The sequence below is a fragment of the Bombus pyrosoma genome, linkage group LG6 (genome assembly GCF_014825855.1).
Source record: "Bombus pyrosoma isolate SC7728 linkage group LG6, ASM1482585v1, whole genome shotgun sequence".
Taxonomy (NCBI): Eukaryota; Metazoa; Arthropoda; class Insecta; order Hymenoptera; family Apidae; genus Bombus; species Bombus pyrosoma.
The window spans coordinates 15881125-15905906 of record NC_057775.1 but is presented as its reverse complement, the minus strand read 5'-3'; the positions used below and the strand labels follow the sequence as shown (position 1 = coordinate 15905906).

Genomic DNA, 24782 nt, shown 5'->3' with positions numbered 1-24782 from the left:
CCCGGGATGGGGCCATTTAATACATAGGTACATATGTCAAGCAATAAGCGAAGTAGATACACTGAAATCTCATATTCGCCCCGAAGCATCTCCACCCTTTCCGTCAGTAGAAAGGATATCATTTCAATAGATGCTACTCGCTCCTGTTCATCGACTGACAATCTCCCATCCACGAATATCGTCCCGTTAGTGTAAAATCAAACGAGAACCTAGACAACAGTTTATCAAGGATCACGTCGATCAGTCACACCGTTTTCGCTGCATCGATTTTGTCACGGTATGTGTTGCTATATAACCGGCAATATTAACTAATAATATTCCTGGGATTTTCTACGATCGTTGACATTAATGCTTGGAATTTTGCGTGATAGAAGTTTCGTAAATTGGATCGTTGTTAACGGTGAAAGTAAACTTTTACTCTTGCACATATTTTAGTAGCGCTTTTCGAACAAACTGTTTATACAGGGCTATATGAATAGATGAGAGATATAGTTATGAATTTGCGAACGCATATATCGCCGTGTCATCGAAGTAGCTATTTATTAACGAGATGAATATGTAAATGATGTATATTATGAATATGTAAATTAAATAAATGGATCTGAACCTTCAATTATCGCTTCGATTGTCGCCGAAATAATGTTTTGAGATACCTTGAAGAGTTTTAAAAGCATAAGCCGTAAAGGTATGAGAGTGTTTAAATAAAATTCATGAAACCATTCTAGAGAATAGTCGTGCAATCTAAGAGATATCGTCAAAGGAACATTTCACGTAGCGTTTTCCTTTTCTGCTATCGCTTACAAAAGAGTCCCAGCAGACTGTCCCAGTTTTCAAAATCACTTTAGATGCTTAAAACCTAATCCACTTTGTCCGTAAATGACAGAGATCCGAGGAACAAAAGCATCGAGATGAATACAAAAAAAAAAGAAGATGAGAACAAAAATGGAAAACGGTACACGGAGGAAAAGTAAACCAGAGGAGACTAATTCCAGAGGAAAAAGGCGAGATGCAAACGTGTCGCCGTAGGCGCACTGCGACATTCTTGGGTAAACACGGTGGTTATAGATAAAAGCTTTCAGGGTTTCCCGGATGTTTTTAAATATGGGTTAGTCTCAAGCATACGACAACGATAAAATAAGACAAAAGATACTTCGTCCTTGTTATTCGAATATATTGCCTGAAACCAGCTAGACATCGGAAATCACGTGTTTGGATAAATACTTGAATTCAACATCATCGTATTAATACATTTTTATCCAACAATTGATTTTTTATGAATTCCACGATTTATTTCACGATTTCAGGAATTTCTGATTAAAATACAATACAATCGTATTCAGTCGAATTCGATTAAAAAAATCATTTTACGAGCAACGAAAAATAAATCCCGCGTGTTATTCCAGGAAAAATTTCCAAATTGATTGATCAAGATATTGAAAAAACTTTTTGTATATTTTATCGACTAATATTTCCCGTAATTTATGTAAACGAAGAATTTAATAAAATATTACTACATCCGAGGCACGCGTTACCTGCATTTAATATTTGTTTCATTTTTCTAACGATTAATATACATTTATATGTAACTGCGAATTAAAGGATTTGTCGTTTATGTACGATCTCTTAATTAACTCAGGTAGCTTATATTTTACGTGTTAAAATTTCTCATTTAACCCCGTGTGAGAAAATCACGAAGCTAAATCTCTGGAGCTCGTTTGAGAAAGAAAGAAAGGTAGGCATGCTTAAGAGAGACTTTCGTTTAATTAGAAATTTCCATACCTCGAAGATGTCGTGTTCGGCAACGCGTCCCGACTTCCAGCGGCGTCACTCAATTATGCAACGTTAGTGTACCATTTGTGACGGTGTATGATTAATTAATTATGTAACGTAATCAAGGTAACGCGTTTACACGTCAAAGCCCGTTCCACTTGTACGCACTATCGATGCCGTACCTGGTGAAGAACACTGTCTAGCAACGTTTTCGACGTACCGACGTATCGTTGCACTGGCATAACGTCGCGAGTCACGTTGCATCAAGAAACTAGCTGCACTGTTCGAAACTCCCGCCACGCTCTCACGCGGTTGTTCCTTACACCGGCTGTCACGTAAACATCACACTGTTACTCGACCACAGACACGTTTCGCGATAAATCAACACGACCTCGTAGCAGCGTGTCGCGAGCTCATTCTACGAACGCAGCGGGCGCCACGTACAGAAGAAAACAAAAACAAGAGTCCCCCCCGGCCGGCAGCGACACTCGATCAGTCGTCAATGTCACGAATCAGCAGCGATCTTTGTCTTCGAGAATGTCAATTTCTCGTCTGCTGCGTATTTACCGTATAGCAGCTTCATGCTCTGACCGCGACTCCATCCACAAATTCAGAATCCTCGTTCGCACGAAGCGTCATAAATCCTCTCAGCGAAATATCGTTGCCTTGTAATCGTTTAGTCCGGAGCAATCGCCGACAAACAGCACTGAAGCATGAATACCGCGAGAACCACACTGAACTTAACCTCGATTCGAGTTCGTCGTAGAACACACACTCGACGTTCGACAAATCCGAAGGCTACGATGTCGGGAATATTCTCGTGGCGAAGACACTTCGCGACACGACGTGCACATGTGACCGTACCGAAAGTGGGCCACTCGTCGAATTGACCGGAAAAACGGCACGAGTAAACCCGCGCGTTATTATTCGTCGTTCGATAACGATTTCGCGAATATATGGCTCAGCGCAGAAGCAAAAATTCGTAGACCCTTGTACGATCGTCGAACGACGAAATAGCAAAAGGCACGGAGAGAAAAGGCGCGGAAACCCTCCGCTCGCGAAACGGCCCGGTGACTGAATCGAGCGGTGGACGAGGGACGAGCGACGAGGAAAACAGGCGAGTCTGTCGAAAGGGTGGGGGTAACTGGAAAGGGTGGCTGAAGATACACCCATGCTTTACGCATGCGTATACCGTTCCTTATTCCTTCTCGCTCCTCGTTCGACTGTCCTTCACATTTTTCTTCTCGCTTCCGCCTACGCGGTTACGCTCGTTTCCTCGCTTCACCTCGCTCGCACACCTTCTTTCTGGTCGTTTCATCCTGGATCGTCTTTTCTCTAGTTCTCTCTCTCTCTTTCTCTTGATCATTCTTCGTAGGCGCACACGGGGTTCTTTAGGCTCGCTACGTGCCTTTATTACTGGCCATTATTTCCCCGGAATGTTGTTAACCGTAACACTACGAAATGATAAATTAATTTGTTCTCGTAGCAGCCTAGGCGGGAAAGTGTATCACGCCAAGGAGGGCTCTGCGCACGTTTTCATAGACGGGGAAAGTTATAGGGTGTGCGGGAAGATACAGTCGCGGGGAGGCTCGATATTGCCGACGAAGACTCGAGTATTCCGTCGATGTTGCGTTTCAATTTTTTCCCTCGAATTCGCAGCTCCGTGAATGGATTAATTCGTATGATGAATTTCGTACGTATATGAGTTACAGTATAAAATACAGTAAAGTATACGAGGGAAGTTGAATATTCCACGTAAAGTTTGTATAATTCAGTTTGTAAATTATATATTTATTTTGTATCTGTTTATGGTTACTTAAAGTTTGCATGAAAATCCTGATGATATCTTGAACATTAATTTTTTATAAGCGTTAGTTATGAAAAAGCAAGAAAATTTTGCATCGAACGAAATAGATTATTTAAACGAGACTGCTGTGCTGCCATGTGAAATAAAGATAATAGTACTTTCGCCGAAATAACATAGAGAAAGTAATTGTGTACTGTAAGAAGGCAAGAAGATATAAAAATTATCTAAAGCAGAGCATAAAGTACGATATAAATATATTTTTTATAGATATTAGTAAACATTATAAATACCCACTGTAGTGTAACCGTAAAGGCTTGATTAAAAAAAAAAAGAATACGTATACCTTTGACGACTATAAAAAAAATTATTTTTCCTGATCCTATCATCCATTACAGCACGCCAAGTAAATTCCACGCGATTACCCAACAAAGCAAGCGTTTTTATATCTATTTTTAAAACGAAGCTATTACAATAAAGCCTCTACCTAAAACCATCGATTATCATAAAGTTCCGAATAAAATGCTGAAATCAACTCGTATAAATAAAATCCTCTATTACTTCACATCATCCTAATTGAATGTTTCTATAGTACATTTAATATTCGTTACTTCTTTTTAAACGTGATATGTTGATATTGTTTCAATATTCTATTGTACGAGCTTATCGACACAAAAATACACGACCATTAACAACGAACAACTGGACTGAGGTAAAATCTAAACGATCAAATAGTACTTTCTATCGATAAATGAGGCCGATTAAATCAATTCATCTGCTCTATTCGGGTATCGATATTGACCAGTTTCTGACTCGGTAAATCGCTCGATACGGCCGCGATCCACGTTCGCATAGCATGTAGCAACAACCGGCTCGTTACCAACATGTTCAGCCAAAGCTGACAATAGGACTTCGTCCAACAGCACCACTCTATGTTCCCCGTAGCTCTTGTCCGCCGTATATATGAGCGTGATAATCGTAATACAACGGATGAAAGACCGGACGCATAATAGTGACAGGGCTGAGAGCGTTAGTCGCGGTTGACGGAACGTAGTGCGTGTTGTTCCGTTCTCTGTAATCGATGGCTTGTCACACAATCGCGTTATCACTTTTCGTCCCGCAGTACGCGGAATCGTGCAGCACCGCAAATGTAGGAATACTGCGTGGCAACGCGTGTGCACGAGATTTTATTGCTTCCACCGATATCACTTTCGAATGAGCACATCGCATAAATTCGCGTCGAGCTTAAACGATGACGAGTGTTCCTCGATCGTGATCACCGACTCTCGTGTTTGACTATCGATACGCTTCGATTCATAGGATGAATCGTTGATAAATATCAACCTACGACGATATAACGTTTCTAATGCGTTTGGTTGTTCCACTGCGTATACATTATGTATCGTAAGTGCACACGGATGGGTACATTGAACAAGCAAGTGGTTTCATTATTAGACCAGCAACAAGGCAATGTCTTTAGGTCAGAAAATCATTTATGTTAATGAGCTACTGGTACGATATACATCTGAGTGCGCGCGATCTATGAAGGTAATTCACGATTCAAAAGCTAGATTATCCTTGGTCCAGGGAATTTCGAACGGCTGGCGTAAATATTTTTATACTTTGCAAGAGTTTCGTTAACGTAAATATACGACGTACTGGTTTTATTATATTGAGTAAAAATTTAGTTTATCTTCATTTAACTTATTTAATCAAGTAACTTTATTTTGTTAATATAAATAAAGAATTAAATAAAATATCTTGTAACTTCTACAAATGTTATCAATTCTGTTTCAAACTTAGTCAGTAGAATCATGATAGTCGAACGTCGTAACAGCGCTGGTGAAATTTAAAAGTATTTCATACAGCACACATGGTATATTCATAAAAGGTTCTCTACTCTTTCGTGCGCCTGTGTATATGTTTCATATAGTAACATTTTCCTTGGTTCACGTTTTTTCATTCATCTTCTCTTAAGATACGTTATTGATATCACCCTATCTTACATATCGAAAGCAGACGATATTTTACTATACACCGTGAAACGGGAGTATAAAATTCCTGTTCGTCCAAAGAAAACGAGGGTAGTTTCATTCTGTAGGAAGAAGTATTTTGGAATTTATTTTCGTCTTTCAATTTCTGCTCCCTCGTAGGTTCCCTACAGATCCATTGAAGTATCGGGAATCGTGATGAAGTCTTCTATCAGATATAAAACCATTCAGGTCGCTCTTCAAACCCGATACACGACATATCTACGTTGCCACCAGTTTCCATGATCGTGTCGAATATAACGTGCGAAATGAAGAAACTCGACTTTCAATTAAACTCCAATTCAATTACACGTGTTCTATCGGATTCCCCTATCTCTGATTGCCTACTCGCGCAGACACCGCAAACGCTTTCCATCGTTCTTCTAGGAAATAATACGGTTAACCCCTTCCTACGTGCGATCCATCTACGTATAATGGCTTCTCTACGTGTACCTTACGCGAGCAAACGGTCTCCACGTAACGTTTATCGCCGACGATTCCGCGAAATTTTCCATTGGAAACGCTCGTAACACTCTAACTATGTTTTACGCGCTTAATAAAGTTGAAACGATTAAATTGTACGCACCGCGCTATCGAAATCAGCCGCGTATCTGATTTAAATGTATCAATTTTAACGATAATATTTCTTCGTTCGCAAGCTGCACTCCCGTACTATGCAAATTTGCCGTGTAAAAATGGAAACGGAATTATAACGATGGGGGCCGTGCGGCTTCAAGCACCCTTTACACTCGTCTACATTCATACAACTTGTATCCCTCTCGTAACCACAAACCTATCTGGATTCTGCACGATTTAATGCCGCTTGTCAGGAGTTTACGACTTGTGCCAAGTCTCGACGGACGGATGCCCTTTTCCATGCCCCCTCGATCTTGCCACTCCAGCCGCTGATTAGGTAAATAGCCTAAAGGTTCGTCCCTTACGTCTCCATATCCGTCACTGTACCACGCTCAGGGTCTGAAGAGGAATGTGATTGCATATGTATTGGCGGTGAACCTAGTAAACTGATAGCCTTCTTCCTTAGGGACGTATCAACGTGGAAAAACATGTGATAGGCGGAATGAACGCGGGATCTGAAATAACGATTTCCAACTTTTCCAACACAACCGCCCTTACCTTTCCCTCGTGAAATATAGACCGAAATGTAACATGAAGCGATTTCGGGTTATTTCTTTCGTTTTATCGAATCTTCCTCATATTCTTTATTCAAATTGCTAGAAGATACTTAAATAAAATTCGTATGATAAAATGTTCCAAGAAATATACGTGAAATGAGGAATATTGATTGAAACTTCAATTTATTTTTAATTCGTACACTTGTCGACGAAACTAGGAACACAAAATCGAACTTTACATGCTCCGCCAGTGCAATCCTCTTGCACGTGGCAATTATTTTAACCCGAAGAAGAGCACCAGGTCGGACAAACGAAATTACCCATAACGAAGGCCGAGAATGTACCGGGTTAGCTTCACAGCTCATAAAGCTTCATTTTTCTAACCACAAAAAGCCGTAGGAACCGAGAGGAAAAAACTACTGCTCTTGTCTGCGACGTCCCTGGACGATCTGACATCTTTCTTCCTGGTATCTCTCTCTTGGTCAAGCACTGGCTCCTTCCGTATCCCGTTTTCTTTTTTCATGGTAGCTGGCGCTCGGTGTCGGTATTTATAGCGCGGAGGAGCCGCAGAACACTGAGAAAGCTGCTCAGCGGGTGGAAACCACCCTGACCGAATCCATGAACCATTTCTTCTAGCAACGCTCTAGCGTAACTTTAGCTTCTGTTGGCCGTAACGCGCATTACGGGAAACTGGCACATGGACACGGTATAGTCGCGGCTAAAAGCCTTAATCGCGGTCACTGTTTCCTTTCTCTATCAAAGAGAAGAATCGTCCGACGTGCGATGGTCTGTGACTTTGCAACTGTGCTAGAACGGAGACAAGCCACGTGTTCTTGCCTTGATGTGCTCCTTAATCGGTAAAAGGGTGTCGAGTCGATGCTACGCGTTAGGTCACCTACCCCCCTCAAGTCGTAGATCATCCCGAACAGGCCAACTTTCCGCTGGATACCCGTTAAAAAGTTTCACGCAGCTCGACGAACTTTTTGGAACTTTCAGTTTGCGGTCTCTATCCTTGATAAATGTTGGAGTGTGGTTTACATGCCTTGTATCGTGCGTAACGGATGGTCCGTTGTTTAGATACATGGAACGGGCTCGTTCCGACCATTTTTTCGATAGAACCAGAAGATAAAAAAAAAAAAAAAGACAAGGGCGAAATCCTCTCGCTTTTACACGCAAACGAATCCCGAATTTGGTTTACACTTTACTCAGAAACGAATGATCGGTAGTTTCCGAGAAATGTTTTGGATTGGTTTCCAGGTTATCTCTTGGTCGAAATTATTTTATCTCACACGTCGGGTTCATCTGCCTCTTTTTTTCGATCTATTTCCCCGCGCTTACTCTACCTTGTTTTCTAAATCTTTCTTTCCTTTGGTGATGCAAAACAGTTTTATCGATAAGCTGCGAGTGTGCGTGGCTTCTTTCGTCCGAAAAATCGTTCGTCACAACGAGCGCCACTTTACTTCCATTATTTTCACCGGCATTCGAGCAGTTAATATTGGAATCTCTCCAAGCATTTCACAATTCAAATGGCATCTTCGGCCTTCTACTTTCCACTGTCGGTATAAACGGCGTTTTGCATATCTCTAATTGCACTTTCATTATACGGGAACGTTGGAATGCCTTAATGAATTGGTCCATTATGACACGAAACCGAGCCACAATTCTCGACACGATGTTAAAACAATCGCAAATATATGCACGCGCAAACACAGACGTTTTGTTAATATTTACTTTCGCTTCACTTTCGCTTGATAGAACGATTTTTCGCTTGGGAGGATACGACGAATTAAACGTCGCGCGGGTTACGAAGAACCAGAAGCAGAAATGCATTTATACGATACCACATCGTTCAACCGTACTGTACCGGTCTAGCGTTTTTCCGTTTAAAATAGGTTTGCATAAATGCACAGAAAGAGAGAGGCGAGTGGTCGGAAAGAGTGGCCAAATAAATATCAGGAAGGAAACGGTGGAAACGTCGAGAGGTTCGTGTATAGCGTGCCTCGGAATTATCTGCGCGGAAGCAACGAAGATCGTTCAAGTACGCGAAGGCAAGAATTCCCCAGCCAGTTTTTCTTTTACCCTGGCAACTCGATATTGCTCGGGGTGTACTTCACCGAGCAAGTTTGACATGCAGCGGCACGCGAAAGTATTCGAACATTTACCACAGAAAATTTTTATGAATATATTATGCGCGTTATACGAAATGCACGTAATATATCGTGATTATATTGATAAAGTTTGAAACCAACCCGAAAATACACATAGAAGTTACAAGATACTTACCGCAAGCATATATTATAATAAAAAATTAGTATACAACGTGAACTGCTATAGGAATATTAAGTAGTCCCATTGAATACTAAAGCTTATTAAAGCAATTATGGTTAAATGACCATTTAAATACTTTCATGATCTTTGCGAAATATACGTATACTAAACTTGCGCTAAATATCTTATAACTTGAATGTAGATTTTCAGAATTGTTTGAAACTTTACTCATGATAGTTATACTTTACTTTAATCACGATAGTCGAGTTCGCTCAGAACGCTAATGAAAATTCAGTATGTTTCGTATACGACATATAATACATTCATAAAATATTTCTACAAGTATTCGAATACTTCCATGGGTAACTGCAAGCAATCCCTCACATGTACGTCACATACATACACATATATGTATGTATGCCCGTCCTTTTAACGAGCTGAAAGTAACCAAGATACGACGGCATGATATGCCTAGCGACGTATTGTGCCCTGACATTCATTCCGGGGGTGCATGTAAGCGAACACACGTGAACTTACACGGGAGTACACACGAGATGGCGCTTGCTCGTGGTGGTTCCAGACGTTTTCTCGTACACAGAGCTCGTGTACATGATCGTTGTAGCGTTGGCTAGCGTTCTCGGACTAACAGACCCAGGGCTATCGTACGGCCACTCGAGACGGCTGTTAGCATGTTGACTTAAGTGCCTACAAGGATTAACAAGCCAGCCACTTTTTGTCCGGCTATTTATTTTTTCTTTTTCTACAGCATTCGAGGGATGAATCTTAATTACGGTCGACCATCTATGTACACACGCGAATGCTTGAATACTTTAACAAAGAATTATTCGAAACACTTCCCTCCCTTGACCGACTGTACAGTTACGTCCAGTTTGCGGTCGTTCGTGTCGTACGCAGCGTGACGTCGTAAAACACAACCGGAAGTCTGAACAGGACATTAAAAAAGTTCCAGTGAAAAACGTCCGTACGTAAATAGCCTCTTCCATGTTATGCGAAAACGAAACTGATAAATTTAGTTAACGAAGCCATATATTAACGAGCTGATTAGAGGTAATAAAGTTACGTTCCCGCTTTCTTCATCTACTGTTGACCACCGTATACATATATCGTGAAACCTTCCCGGTATAGAAAGTTCGTTAATAGCTTGCAGACAAAGCTTTACTTAGGACAGCGTTTCTAAAGCAGTTGCATGCTGGAATGAGGGTGTAAGGAAGGATGGGTGTCGATGTCCAGGTACACGGTCCTCGGCGACATGCGAAAAATGTAGAAACTGGAGTAGATGGGCTGTCAGGTTACCGATGTTCCCTCTGGGACTCGTCAAACGTACGGAAAGATGGCAAACCTACTTTTCCAGAAGCTCAGATGCCTGCGCGTTCCCCGAGGGTCAGTGATAAAAACCAAGACCAGTCAGCAATCGACAATGAAGGCGCCTTACCTCCCAGCCCTTTTCGACAAAGGGTCCACGCAGGCTGTGGTGGTGGACGACGAGCCCGGCGACAACTCGTAAACTCTCGTCAATTGTCGTCGATTCGTGAAACAAGGGGAAATGACAAGATCGAAAGTTGAGACTCGACGATTTGCCAGGGATCGCCGATGCAGCCAAAAGGGTGGAGCATAAAGCGACTGAATAGAGAAAAATTCTTCTCGAATTCTGGTTTCTTTTTTTTGGCGGGGAAACGTTTCGCTCTTTCATACGCGACGCGACTACTTCCCAAAGATTTCCACCACAAAAGACCCTGCGTTTCTATTGAAATGTTACAAAAAGCGATTTGTAACTTTCCCTGTCAGCTTCGTTCCGCCACCGAGACGCAAATCATTCCTGAATTAGAAAATAGCGCGCACGTTCAATGTTCCATGCCCAACCATAAAAGTCGGTACGATAGCAAAACGAGCAAAGAGGGAAGAAGCTATCGGACATAACTTTCTCATAAAATCGAATCGTAGACGCGCGAAACGTTCGCGTTTTTCTGCTGACGTTGGTTCTGTCGTACCTCGTGGCCACCCGTCCTTCCTGCCTGCTCCTATCACAATTCGTTTAATCAACGAACAATGGAGCTTCGAAAACGAATTGTCATGCAAGCGGAAGCGTGTTTGACGCTATCGAAACATTCCAGAACGGTAGCAGCAACAATCGTGTACTCAATGCCAGGGCAAACATGACGGATTAGAGAGGCATTGTTGTAAGGAATTCGGGGATGAGACAGCCTCGTTCACTCTTGTCCAAAGATGAAAAGAGAAAGGGAGGTGGAGAATATGAGAAGGAGAGTAGTGAGCGTAGGAGAAAGAGGGAGACGAGTTAGTCCACGAGAAGTGGATGGGAAGGTAGTTTGGGATTTTGATTGAGGTCGGAAGTGCGTCGAAGGGATGAACCAATATATCCATTGTTAGGATTGTGGAACTTCGGTACCATAGCTTTGCCGATCACGAGTTACTTTGCGCGGCAGCAGTGCCGCGCACACATAGGTAGCCATGATTGTCAGACCATTCACGCATTTATTTGTCGTCGAATTGTAACTGGTGGAAAACTACGTAGACGGAGAAAGAATGACGTGCGCGCCGGTCCATCGATCACCGGAACGATGAAGCTTTTTCGAATAAAATAATACGCCGTATATTTGTGTCAGTATGCAAACACGGAATCGAAGTGCAGCGTAATGGAAATTCTCTGCTCCGAAAGACGGGTTTCCGTTAAACAATATATTTTCAGGGAACAATATTTAATTAACGCTGGGTTCCTTCTCGTCATCAGCATCGATTGTTTTATTGTTTGCTCTCGAAGTATAAATAGTTCTACGTAATAAAGAATGAATGAAGCTCAATGGTATATCGCAATATAATATAGAAACGATAATACGACTGTGCTATGATTAAATATAATCTATTCGATAAAACTTTCCTTTCATACATTTTTCTGTTGATGTAGATTGATCTCCATATTTTGGAAACCACGATTGTACTCCTCAAATTTATTGCTTTCCTTATTTTACAATTTTTATCTTTCTGAAATTGTTTTAGATACGTCAGAATTATTCGCGATATTTCACCATCCAGGTAAGGGTAATTAAAACGTTATGCGATCGTACGGTCGATCGAAAGATTAAAAGCACAAAATCCTCGGGTGAAGATACCACGGTATCTTACACTAATGCGTCCCGAAACTCACGCTACGCTAATATTCTTGTACGCCATACATTTCACCGTACACCGATAATCCTCAAGATAAATAGGTAATTAATCGAGGTTGCCTTCTATCACGCGACGTAGCGTTGCGCACGCTTAATGCCTCGGGTCAAAGCACGCCGATCGACGCCGGCTGCTAACGTATTCACCCTATAAATAGCAACGCGAAAACTGTTTCACGAAACAATATTAACAGCAGTCGCAGAGGAATCAGAGGAATCTCTGTTCCCTTTCAACGACTTGTCCTAGCTTTTGTTACTCTTAGAGCTTTCAATCTGTTGTCTTGTCGTTCCAAAAGTATCGTAATACCTTTAAGAGGAAAAACACGAATATAAAGCTGCGACGCGATGAACCAGCTTCTTTCTCTAACATGCAACGCTAGAGGAGAATACATTACGCGAAATTAAATTCACTTCTTTCCACGTCGGTGAAGAGAAAAGGGAAGTTTCTTCAGGGTAGAGAAACGAAGCTAGTCCCTCCGGATACGCGTCTCATCGACGCGACTGCGTGCTAATCGGCGCGATCGAATTCAGGATGAAAACGAACGAAATGGAGCATTAAATAGATCGTAAGTTAACGCCGTCTCGGCTGAAATTCTGAAATAAATCGTAGCCGATTTAATTAAGTTCGGCCGTGTAAGGCGCCTGCCTTAGCCAGACAAAAAACAACCGAACGAAAGAAAAGTGACCGAGAGACAGGACAAGGGGAACATCCAGGATAAAACTCCGTGGAGGACCGTGAACTTTTTCGATCGGTTCCAGAGCAACTCTGTTTCCGTAGTTTCTCAGAGACACGAGTTTTGGGAAACTCGTCCTCCAAATTGTTACTCTTTTACTTTCTTTCTTTTCGTCGCATGACATTCGTCTAGGAAACGTTGATCAAACGTGGTAAGTGTAACGAAAGAGAATATACTCGACCAGACTGCTGCAACTTAAATGGCATGGAATATCTGTCGAACTGATTTATCTGGAAATGTTCCCGTGTGTTCGTGCGGACGATTAATATCGCGAAACTTTTCAACTTATTGGCTAAAGACGAAGGAAATGAAACGACAAAGACCAGGCGAGTCAATGGGAAAGAAATTTTAAAAGGAGTAGCTTCTTAAGTTCTTGCAAGTAACTTCTTTGTAATAAATGATATTTAATTTTTATATTTGTGCCGTTCAGAAGCCATATTGATAAGTTAAAAAATACAGGAAAGTGACAACGTTACGAACAGTGTTCTCTAAACTTACTTAAAAATTTTCCGATACTTACGTCACCTTGCAACGAACAAACTCATAAAACTAAGTCAAAGGTTTCTTCACAATTGAATAATAATAGACCACTTATGTAATAAAATTAAAAAATTAATAACAGTGAATCCATCGGATTACTTCTTGGAAGATTCATTTATACTATTCTATAGAATATTGTTCTATAACATCACTCTGTCGTACTTTTAGATTGAACTGTATTTACGAGCGTTATGTCAAACATTTTTTTAAATGTAAGATTCTTTAGATACTTTTGAAATGGTTCCAGAAATGATTTAGTAAGAGCGAAAATCGTATTGAATTATGATAAGTCATATCATTATGTGACTTTTATGCGTAAGTTTTTTTTAATTAATAAAGCGGAAGAGTTTTTCGATCATACGCGTCAATGGTTTTGAAAAAGCTGGAGGGTTGATGACATTCAACGCGAGAAAGTAAGCAGACAGATTTCAAGACGCGATAAATAACTATCAAGTGCTTAGCATCAAACTGGTAATTTATTACAAACTATAGTATAATGTTCGTGCGTGGAACTTAAAGTAAGTCTATAACGTGCCGCCACTTACTCATTATCAGCAATTTCGAGATTTATGCGAACTAATAACGTGCGTGCTCCGAGCACTTAATTCCGAGCCAATTTATATATCCTCGTTCTGTTAAGCATGGCTTTCAAATTAATATCAATTAAAAATGTTTGCTCGTTAAATGCCTTAAATTATATGCAAGTATGTTTACATGATAAATCATCGTCGAAAAACGAGAACCATCGCAAAATAAATACAAATAAACTGAAGTCTTTTATATTCGAAATGTTTACAAATCTATACAAAAAAAAGTAATCACCATAAAAAAGTGGCGTATCGTTCGAAAATAAAAAAAAAAAGAACTGAATTCAATGTTACGGTTGGAAATTAATTCAGTCTACGATGGTGAGGGGGATCGAAAATTGCAGTGATTTCCAGCGCGATAAGCGAAAAAAAAGCGAACGATATGAAAAACACGGAGGATCGATCGGCTTTTCGGCGCTTAGGGGCGTCAAAAATTACAATACTCGTGGAATAATGAGTAGAAGAACGAGCTGTTGTGACGCGATATAGCCGAGATTCACGCGCGCCTTCATCATTCCGCTCAATGACGCGTCAAACGCAATCAGAGTGGAGATTACCCCGACGAGGCCTGGGGCTTCGCACTTCCCATAACCATATCCTACCCGATAATCCAACCAATTATTGTAGTTCGTGCGAGAGCACGAAGGAAGGCTGGATAGACAACGTCTGAGGCATTATTTCCGCTTTGTCGGGTATGCTGGTGTCTTCCTTTCGTGGCACTTAGGAGCGCACACGGGAGCGCATAAGTGTGTTGATGTTGGTTTGCGGTGACAATACGCTCGCAAGAAGACACACGAATATCATATTGATCCGAGTTATGTATATCGTATTAATCAATTTATACACTTCGTTACGACAAATATCGTATCCATCTTATCGTAATCCGTGCTTCCGGTAAGAGGTTCTCAACCTCTTGCGTCGTATTTCATCGCAATTACATCTAACGACATCTGTTAGGACATATTTCTGCGTACACTTTTTTTTTTGTCATATTTTCCTTCCGAATCGGTTTGATGTAAATGGATTACCAGCAGAGAGCGAAAAGGACGAAAGAGAAAAAACGAAGACTGATAAGCAAGAGGAGGGATTAAAGCGCACTTATTTTAATTACCTTCTTTGAATCAAAGCAAGCTATTCCTCTTGCTTACATCTTTTTTTCATTTATCTGTTTAAGTTGTTAAAATTTGCTTGACAGAGGGAATATGAAAAGCACAGTGGCTAAAGAATACACGGCGGTTTAGAAAAACCACGAACAGAACTGAACACACACGGACGATTATACGCATATCCTTCTTTAAACCTTTCTCCGTTTCTCGACTATTCTCTCGTTATCCGGTTATGTTATTATACGTCCGCGATAATTATTCTACTTTCCCAGCTGGAAAATTAAGATGGTTAAAAATAATTTCGTCGAATTTTATTCTTACGTAATTTTAGGCAAAAAAATGGAACACCTGTGCTCGTAATTATCTTTTAACGATCTCATAATATTCTATCTGAAAAATCTATCGTTTCTTCCCCCCTTTTCATCGAGTTCTCGCAACTCTAATAAATCTCGGAAATTAGATTTGTACACGTGGTCGCGTGACCATTTTGTCGAGCTGTTTTCAATCCCGTAAAAGCGACCTAACCGTGTTAGCCAAGCTGATTTCTCTTCCGGGAGCCTAATTGACCAAGTCGCCGGTTGATTGTGCCCTTCTTTCTCGCTTGCCAGTTGCACGTTGCACACCACTGGTTTTCCATTTCAGGACCGTTTCCGTGTTGCACTATTTTTTTGCTTTATTTCCTTCTAATTTCATAAATGACTCTGCTGCATATTTTACGATAATCCTCGCGTAAATAACTTAAAAACTAAACCAGATCTATGCTTGAAAAAATGTCTAATATCACTGGAACGAATTTCGACCAGAAGGAAAATGAAATTGTTATATACCTCTGGTCTTATTACCTAAAAACTATGTATTTCAGCAGAAACGAAATCGAACGAAGCACGCGACACGAAACGCTCCATTACTCGTTGATCAACGTTTGCGGATCTCGCGAATAGACCACGCAACGCGATCAAAACTCGCCGCTTTGAAAACAAGTCCGGAGTCTGGAACGACGCATTAATGGTAAAGCGGTAGCAACATCTGCTGCTGCTGCTGCTGCTGCTCTTCTCTCTTCACGATTTATAGAAGTAGTTATTTCGACGGGGCGTGTGCACACGTCAACGGCAATAGGGCAATTAGTAGTTTTCAAAGAAATTCTATTAAGGCGGCCAGAATAATGAAAGGACAGTACTCGATCAAAGGTTCGTTAGAGAAATTGGAACGATACGGCGTGCCGCCGTGTCTATGAAACGTCTTTCGCCGCGCAAGACGAAACAGAAAGAGAGAGCTTCAGAAGACTTTGCCTGCAAGGCGAACTCTTGACCGGGTGAACGGCTGATTCGAAGCAGGCAAGGCCAACGAACCGTGTGAAAGAACCTTTAAAGTCCGTGGAAACTAACTCTGCCCGGGCGGAAGACAACCGACCGAGACTGAATTCGATTCAATCGCGTCGGATTCGAGCGAGTAATATCGTTGTGGAGTTCGGAATCGCGTTAACGATCGGCCTCCTTGTCGTTGCCGCCGGTAACGACCGGATTGTTAGACCGAATGGAATCGATCGACAGAATCGGCTAATTAAATTGAACCTCTTCGTTCCACCTTTTCTTCGATATCTCGCAGTCCCCCTATCGCAGGTAATTAAAAGGAACTTCCTATAATTTCCATCGTTGCTGTTCCACGCTCGCAGACGTCATTTCACAGCGCGACCAATGCTCTGGCTGCTGCTTGCTCCTTTGTGTGATCTCGAAATTCACGTTACCAGAGAAATTATTCGACTCGCTCGTTTAACAGGAGCAAGAATACGCCTCGTGTGTCCTGTCTCGCGTGCGCATTCAATCTGCCATGTAACACGATACATATTCCAGGCAAAATCTCACCACCGCTTCTGGGGAATGTATCGCGTTGCACGCTCCTCTAGGATCGCTGCGGGTAATCTGACGTTTTTAAAGAACTTTGAGCGCGGTTATTTCTGGTATGAATTTTTTTATGTTTATTTATCTTTGCACGAATAGGAAAAGATTTGTTTTTAATATTTAATCCTAGAGAGATAGGGCATGAAAAATTATTGTATAAATATTTGTAAGTTTTAAGTCACGTGATTGTTGGGATTAAGGTATTCCGTTAAGTCCATAGATAAACGTAGTTGTACCATTTTGCCGCCGTGTTGCGAATGATTTGTGGAGTATACCAAGCATTGTTGGGAATTGGACCTAAGGGTTATAACTCGAAACTACTGGTTACGTGCGCCACGTCAGAGTTTTATGTCATATTACCTATGTTGATAATATCAAACGAGGCACGAAAAACGTGTGGTGGATATTAACAAAATTAAGTGAGTATTAACCAATTTCAAAATTACAGTTCTTAATTTTCCAACTAATTATGAACACAGATCGATTTATTACGCGCAAGTATCCATTCATGATAATATCGAAATTGGCCAGCGTAAATAATAACATTAAAATTACCTCTTTAACGATCAATATGAAACGATATCAAGCATATTTTTACTCTAACAAAATTTTTCTTTCCTTTGCTAAAAAATCAACGCAGACAAATACGTGTAATATAGTCGCGACGATAACAGAAATGAGTTGAATAACTAAAAATAAAAAGACTTGAACGTAAAAATCGGAATAAATCTCTTTTATACAGCTACCGAATTTCTTGGCAAACAAAGCTATTTTGGTGGAATCAATTTACAGGCATCGGACTTGAGTTACAATTTCCATTCACTGTGACGAAATTTAGGGACCGATAGTAGCGCGTCACATCGAAATTTAGAGGCGACCGCGTCTCTAATGTCTACGTTACGGTGAGCCCATTTACGTGACAAGTCTAATGTAACGTGGCCCCGTGCCACTTCACATTACACTAGCTAGAAATTCACCACGCGCGAAATGTCTCGCGGTAATGGTATCTTTGACGATAATTGTAACCATCACGTGGTCAGCGTCGCGTTAAACAGAAAGCAGGTCGTGGACAAGCAGGCCTTCAGCAAGACGATGATTCGCACGATCGCCTACGATCATTTAATTATTTAGGAATCTAATTCAAGTCGTGGCCAAATCTCCTTTGGGCAATAATAGACAGAGCCGATCATACGGATTTGAGAAATCGATTCCAGAGATAGCATCCGACGTTGCTACATAATATCGGCCGAGACGCAACGCTTACTAAGCAGATTTCTCTGTCTAAGCCATGGACTATAGCAATGTTGTTACAATGCGAGACGTACAGTTGTTTTTCCTTCTTGCTAGACATCAATGGACATATTATCGTGTAAATAGATTCTTACTTTCACTACCAATTTTGTATTGTAACTAGGTGATCAATATTGTTGTCGATACCGTTGTAAATATTTAAGATTCTCAACATTCTACTGACAATATATATCGAACGTGTAGAGGGTCTTTTGCTTACGACACTGTTGAGAACCTTAAATATTCACAATAATATTGATCCTTTAAATGAGATAAATAACTTGAAACAAAGTAATCAGCGGATATAATAATATTGCACTGGTCGCTACTAGTAACACCAGTCAGACGCGAAAGTGAAATAGGTCTGTATGCCAACAGCCAGTAAGTAGAAACATAGTGATATGTAGAGACTGATAATACCAGTCAGGTTTTTTAATAAAGACTAAAAATTTTAGTTGCCTCCAAATTAAGTGCCCTTCTCGTGAAATATATTTTTTCATTCCACGTAATAGGGATTAAAATTTTGCTTAATAAATAATTCCACTCTGCGTACACACATGTGTATACTCCTGCTTCGTTAAAATATTTCACACATTAGATTCCAAAAAATTTTTAATTACATTGCTAAAGGGAAAAGAAAATTTTTTTACTATAATTAAAAACGCAAGGAAATATATAACAAAAGTTTTGATGAGTATTTGATTAAAATTACTATTGAAAAAATATCTGTTAATTTAATACTATTACTATGTCAGTCAGTCAGTCAGTCGATCATACATACATCGTCAATACCATTTTTTTTTCGACACGTTATTTTTGTTAACTACAAGTTCAATCGTCGCACGCACTTCGTTGTTCACAGCCGAAGAAAGTGAACGATCTATCTTCCAGTCTCTTTTATCAACTTTCATTTTACAGCTCCGTTTTATTCTCCTTTCCCCTATCCCGTCGTCCGGACAATGATTTTTCTCGTCGTTTTCTCGGAGCCAACGTTCCGCGCGAGCAAAATCTCGTCGACATAATCACGTGTAATCACTCACGTGTAAAGTCCGCGAACGTGCAACATGTACGCATCGATGCTCGCTGCGTGGAACTCCCAATTGATACGCAGACCAGTATCCGAGACGCTACTCGAAAATGCTATTCCATTCGAAAGTTATTCATGCACTGCTAAATCAGTAATTGAGCATGCACTGGAGAGTTGAAATATGAGAGTGTAATGTGCATAAAGAGGAATAGTCTACGTGCGATTTAATACAGCGAACTATGCATTTGCGGTAGCCAGATTATTCTACATTTCTATGCAAAGTAGGGAAAAGATAATTGCGTCGTTAATAGTAACGATAGAATTTTATTAACTAATTTCAATGTTAAGGAGTACTTTCTTTGCTATTATGTAATATAGTTACTTTCGTGTATCAAATTATTAATTACATCCGCCTAAGAAATTCAAAGAACGTCTTCAATCGCTTTCGATGTGTAACTTGAAAGTAAATGTTAATATTGACGAGTATTAGAAACAAGTTAACATTTTGTATTGGATAATTGACTCAATACGAACTCAGTACAACAGAATTAAAAAAAAAACTACTGGTAGAATTTATCGAGGTTGTTATCAGGTATGTCTGTGAACCAAAATTCTATGATCCGTACAACTTTCAGGAGCTTTAACTTCGGTCCGTTAAGTTCAATCTCGTTAAAAATTTCTTTTCTAGCCATTGTCACGGCATGTGATTTTCGTGTCACGAAATACCAATAGGCAACGAAATCGAATCGCTTCGATACCTGAGATGTATTCAACGTGTTTAAGAATCCTGTTTTTCACGAGGAGTATCGTTGATAATCAACAATCGCTTAACTGGACGAAAATAAAAATATTACTCTCCCTTCAACCTAAACATAATATTGATTTATTCAAAGTACAAATTGAAAAATAAGTCAGTGAAAAACATGCAGAGTATCCTATAACAAATCAGAGCATTATTTACATTTAAAAGGCGAAGGTAGATGTCTTCTTTAAAATAGAATACGACAGAAAACATTTCGAAATAGATTTTTATCCTGTGTATGTAATATTTCAAATCCAGATGGAGGTTAGAAAATATCCATTGTACACAAATATATATAAATAGCAGACATATACATACCCGAAACTTTTACGGAGATACGATCCATTTTCTGCCACGTGTTTCCGGTTCGCCGTTACGTATGGAAGATTTTAATTGCAGAATCAATGATTCGCGATCTGCATTCGGCGTGAGGTAGATCGCGATGCTCGTAGTTTGACAATGTTCCTGTGACTTCTAAACTAAGCGTCGCGATTATCGTGGCGCCGCGTGTAACTATAGCTAACAAACCGTTGGAGTGTAAACTCCTGATGACTTTGGCTGCACGCTCGCGGCGTGATTACATTTTACACCTGGAGTGCACATGAAACGTGATTAAATTCATCGTTACCTCCTTCGCGGATTCCTACGAAGTTAAGTTTAATCGATTTTGAGTATAATTAGCGAAAGGACGCATCCTCCGCCTGATAATAATAAGAGAGGGAGAGAAACCGTAATACCTTTGAACGCATCCGGGGGGCTGGAAACGGTTGGAACAATAACAAAGACACGATAGACAGTTTCTAACGAGGAAATATGCTAACGCGTGTACCCGCGTACGATGTTAATTAGCGTACCGAGTATCGTCTCACTCTACACGTCGCCGTTTCCACAATTCCTAATTCTATCTGTTCTAACCCTCCGACGCGTAACCCACGTCCAATTAGTTTGAGATTTGCGCAACGCCTATGTGTGAGACTCGTATGTATGTACCGTTGGTTTCATAGAAGCGTGGCACATCTAAAAAACCGTTTCCTTTGAGGTATCTACAGAAATTTATCTCTAAAAGTGAATTATTTATTAAGATGCGAATATCCTAGTTGTGCAATAAAATTGGACTATTCAACTGGAACAAGATAGAGATTCGATTCTTTTCTTAATAAGCAGTATTTTATTCGACGCCCTCGAAATGTAAAGACAATGTCAATTAAATTATAAAAGACAACAATTTTTCATTGCCAAATCAATTCAAATTTTAGAATTCATCTAGTTTCCTTTGTTATTTTCATTCGAATCAGAAACCATTTTAATGTTAACACATCGAGGAAAGAAGGAAGAGCAGTCATCTTGAAAAGAACGTGTCTGACTACTTTGGCACAAATAAAGCGATTCACGATGGCGATCCTCTTTTGTTTTACCGGTGACATTCTCTTTGTAATTAGAGTGAATTTTTATCTTTGTGAACGCAAAGGGTGGATTATGCGAAGGTGATCGATCCGGTCTCAGCAAGGGTCGCATATTGTTCTGTGGGGTGGTTGCTCCCTGGGCGGAACGAGAGCGCGGAGTCGTGGGTGTAGTGGAGTGAATCGTTTATTATTTGGCTTCCTTGACTTCTTCTTGGCTTTGCGGGGCGTGAGTAAGTGAGTTGTGTCTGTGTCATCCACAGCGTTGTACTCCACCCGCGCGTTAAGCGACGGTACCTGAGTTAGCGTGACCTGCGGCCGGCGGTCTCACCCCCGTGACACGAGCGCGCGTATACCGTTCTTCTCCGCGTGTTAGCGGTCAAGAGATTTCGCGTACCGATTTACTTCTATTTTCTTGTATAATTTACTGTCTGTGATTCCTACGGTATAAGTATTAATTACCGTTCCCCGTGATAACATAAATGTGTTACGATTTATGAGTGCCATTGACGGTCATAAATATTTCTTTACAATTCTTTTTGTAACCCTGGTTGATTTAATTAAACGTGTTAATATGTACATTTCACGGAACACTTCCCAATCTTTAATTAAACTCAATAGTTCTATAGCTTGTGTTTCTGTTCGATTATTTGGCTGTTTGCGATTGTGAACTTTATTACGACACTTTCTTTCGTTTCTTTTTCTTTCCTTCTTTTTGTTTCTATCATTAAATTTATTATGCATATCTAACTCGAGGGTCAATTTTCTTGACCCCAAATTCTATTCATATTATTGGGGATTCATATTGGGGAATCTAAATTCTTTCTTTTTTATATAAAATGGTTCGTGGTAGAGCTCATAACCACGAGCTGTGGTACGGGAAGCCTTGTTGTGCCAGGCCTGAGCCTATTCTTTGAGAGTTAATCGCGTGCAACACGTCGCAACTAATTAAGATTACCGCGATTTAATTTTCTTGTGAGTACATATTTGAAAATTTTCAGCAGCTCCCACATTTTACCATTGATTACTACGAATTAAAGTTTTAATCGGTGAAAGCTATTAAGCTTTTAAGATGCTTCTCGAGAATCTCCCTCTAAAACTTTTTCAACGTATTTTCTTTCCTCGACGTTAAATTTATTTTACAATTACTTAAACTATTTTTACCCTACGCTTAATCTAAGCTAATTAAAGCTAATTTATCGCTTGTGAAAGAAGTTTCGCAAGAAACACTACGCCTACGGTGGAACATCTACTACGTACACTGGATATCCTTATGTATTACACGCTATTCATTTATTTTCAATGTTCAAGTATCGGCCAAAAGCTATCAGATTTTCTTCTGTATCGCAACATTTTCAAAATTTATATGCACTTTACACTTGTCTCGTCGTAATTAGCTATTATGTCACAAGAAGGATTCAAGTATTTTTAATTATCGACCACGAATCCATTGATACGATATCGTCCAATTCTAAAACGATTTTCTATAAATCTATAAATATGATTTAATATTAAAATGTTATTTTATATATATTCGAGTATTAAATAAATCTATAAATGTCAAAACTTTCTTTAAATAACTTTAACTAGTTACTATTTATGACTGAAACACGTTGCTCAGCAACGATACTATTTGAATATAGAATACCTATTTTTGAGCTGCAAACGTAGATGATCCGTAAATGTAACAGTTTTGGCCAATAACAAAAAAAAAAAAAGTGTCACAAAAGATAGTACTACTACGCTATAAACCCATCAAATCTACATTCTTTCCATTAAGCAACTTCCTAGTCACGAACAGTACCAAGATCACCTCCGTCAACTTGCTAATCGGCACACCGCCAGCGTATTCCGTGATAATTCTTTTCCTATTGACGAAGAACGCTACCTTCCATCCAAACCTAGGAACGAATGTAAAACTCCACAACGAACCAGCGACATGCAAATCGAGGGGATGGCCGGGGACGTAAGTTACGATCTCTCCAAGTTAATTTTCCTTCCTGAGAGGTGTAGATCGTTGATCGATTAAAACAGGGGAAACGTAGAGGCACTCGTCGATGCGAAAAGTACATCGGGACGGAACGTGCGGATGCGTATGAATGCAAGAGAAAGGTTGGAAAGGGAAAGCATCGAAGACGGAAAATGCAAGGAGGCCGACGTACCGATGGAAAACGTGGACCACTTAGCAAGCTGGCTGGAGGCCAGCTGCAATCCTTGCACAGGCACGCTAAGCTTCCTGCATTTTAAACGCACCTGGACGACTCCGCCATTAATAGATTATCCCAGAAACGTTCGTCTTAGTCTGCTGCTGACTCGTGTTTTGTTCCAACTCGTGCGAGTATCGGGAAGAGATTTACCTTATCGGAGGTTGGTGCCGAAGGCGAAGCTTTCACCAACGGGGAACCAAAATTCTTCATTCGTTGGTGTTCTCTTCTCTAGTTGGTATCACGTTGTATGATTTATTTATGCGCTTCAACCGAGCCACAAGATGGTTAATATAATATTAAAAGGTGAATAATGTCGCGTTATTTGCATCGAGAGGAGGTGGTCGGGGTTTTTTGCCTGTTCCTGGCGAACAGGTCACATAAATTTTCGATGAATGGCCTCGCAACATATGCTTAGTAATGTCCGTTAAAAAATGACATAGCGTCTCACCTGTTGCGCCGGAATAGGAACGTCCAGCGTTTTACTTAATCCTACAGCTAAAGAGCTCGAGGGAAGACCTTCGTGTTCAGGAACGTGGCCCATTTAATAATATTCTCCGCAATCTGCGGCGCAATGTATCATAAGCTTTGTCCTTGCGATCTGATTAGCGGAAAACCATTTCCCTATGCTCTCAGTTCTCGGAATGCTAGTTTGTCATCCCTGATTCTTCGATAAAAAGAAAGAAATATTTGTTTATTTTAACACAGATTCGATTATTAGGCGAAGAAAGGTAAATTAAATCGTAGAAATTTCGTTGCTTGAATGACCAAAAATGCTGTCGAACGCGATAATCGTAATGTCCTGAATGTGATACTGTTAATATATACATAAACTGTTCTTTAATTGGCAAGTAGGTAATTTCAATTATCACGCCATTAAAGAGTTATATTTGTGCACTAAATTGAATGCTGTTGATTGCCTGTTCATTAGTATAATAATACAAATTCTCATATAGCGTCGAGGACAGTATTCACTCCGAATCGATTAT

At 40.2% G+C, this 24782-nt stretch overlaps 1 protein-coding gene across 3 annotated transcripts in view; it reads right to left on the bottom strand.

The window, feature by feature from the left end:
* Positions 1-24782, bottom strand: part of LOC122568153 (semaphorin-2A) — a 558514-nt gene that overhangs the window by 459225 nt on the left and 74507 nt on the right. For 2 of the 3 annotated variants that reach the window (XM_043727556.1, XM_043727558.1), the window contains exon 1: positions 1780-2822. The exons of the other annotated variant lie outside the window; for it this stretch is intronic. The gene's annotated coding sequence lies outside the window, so the exon portion shown is untranslated. Of the gene's footprint in view, positions 1-1779; positions 2823-24782 lie in introns of those variants that run through there. 3 annotated transcript variants of the gene reach the window in all.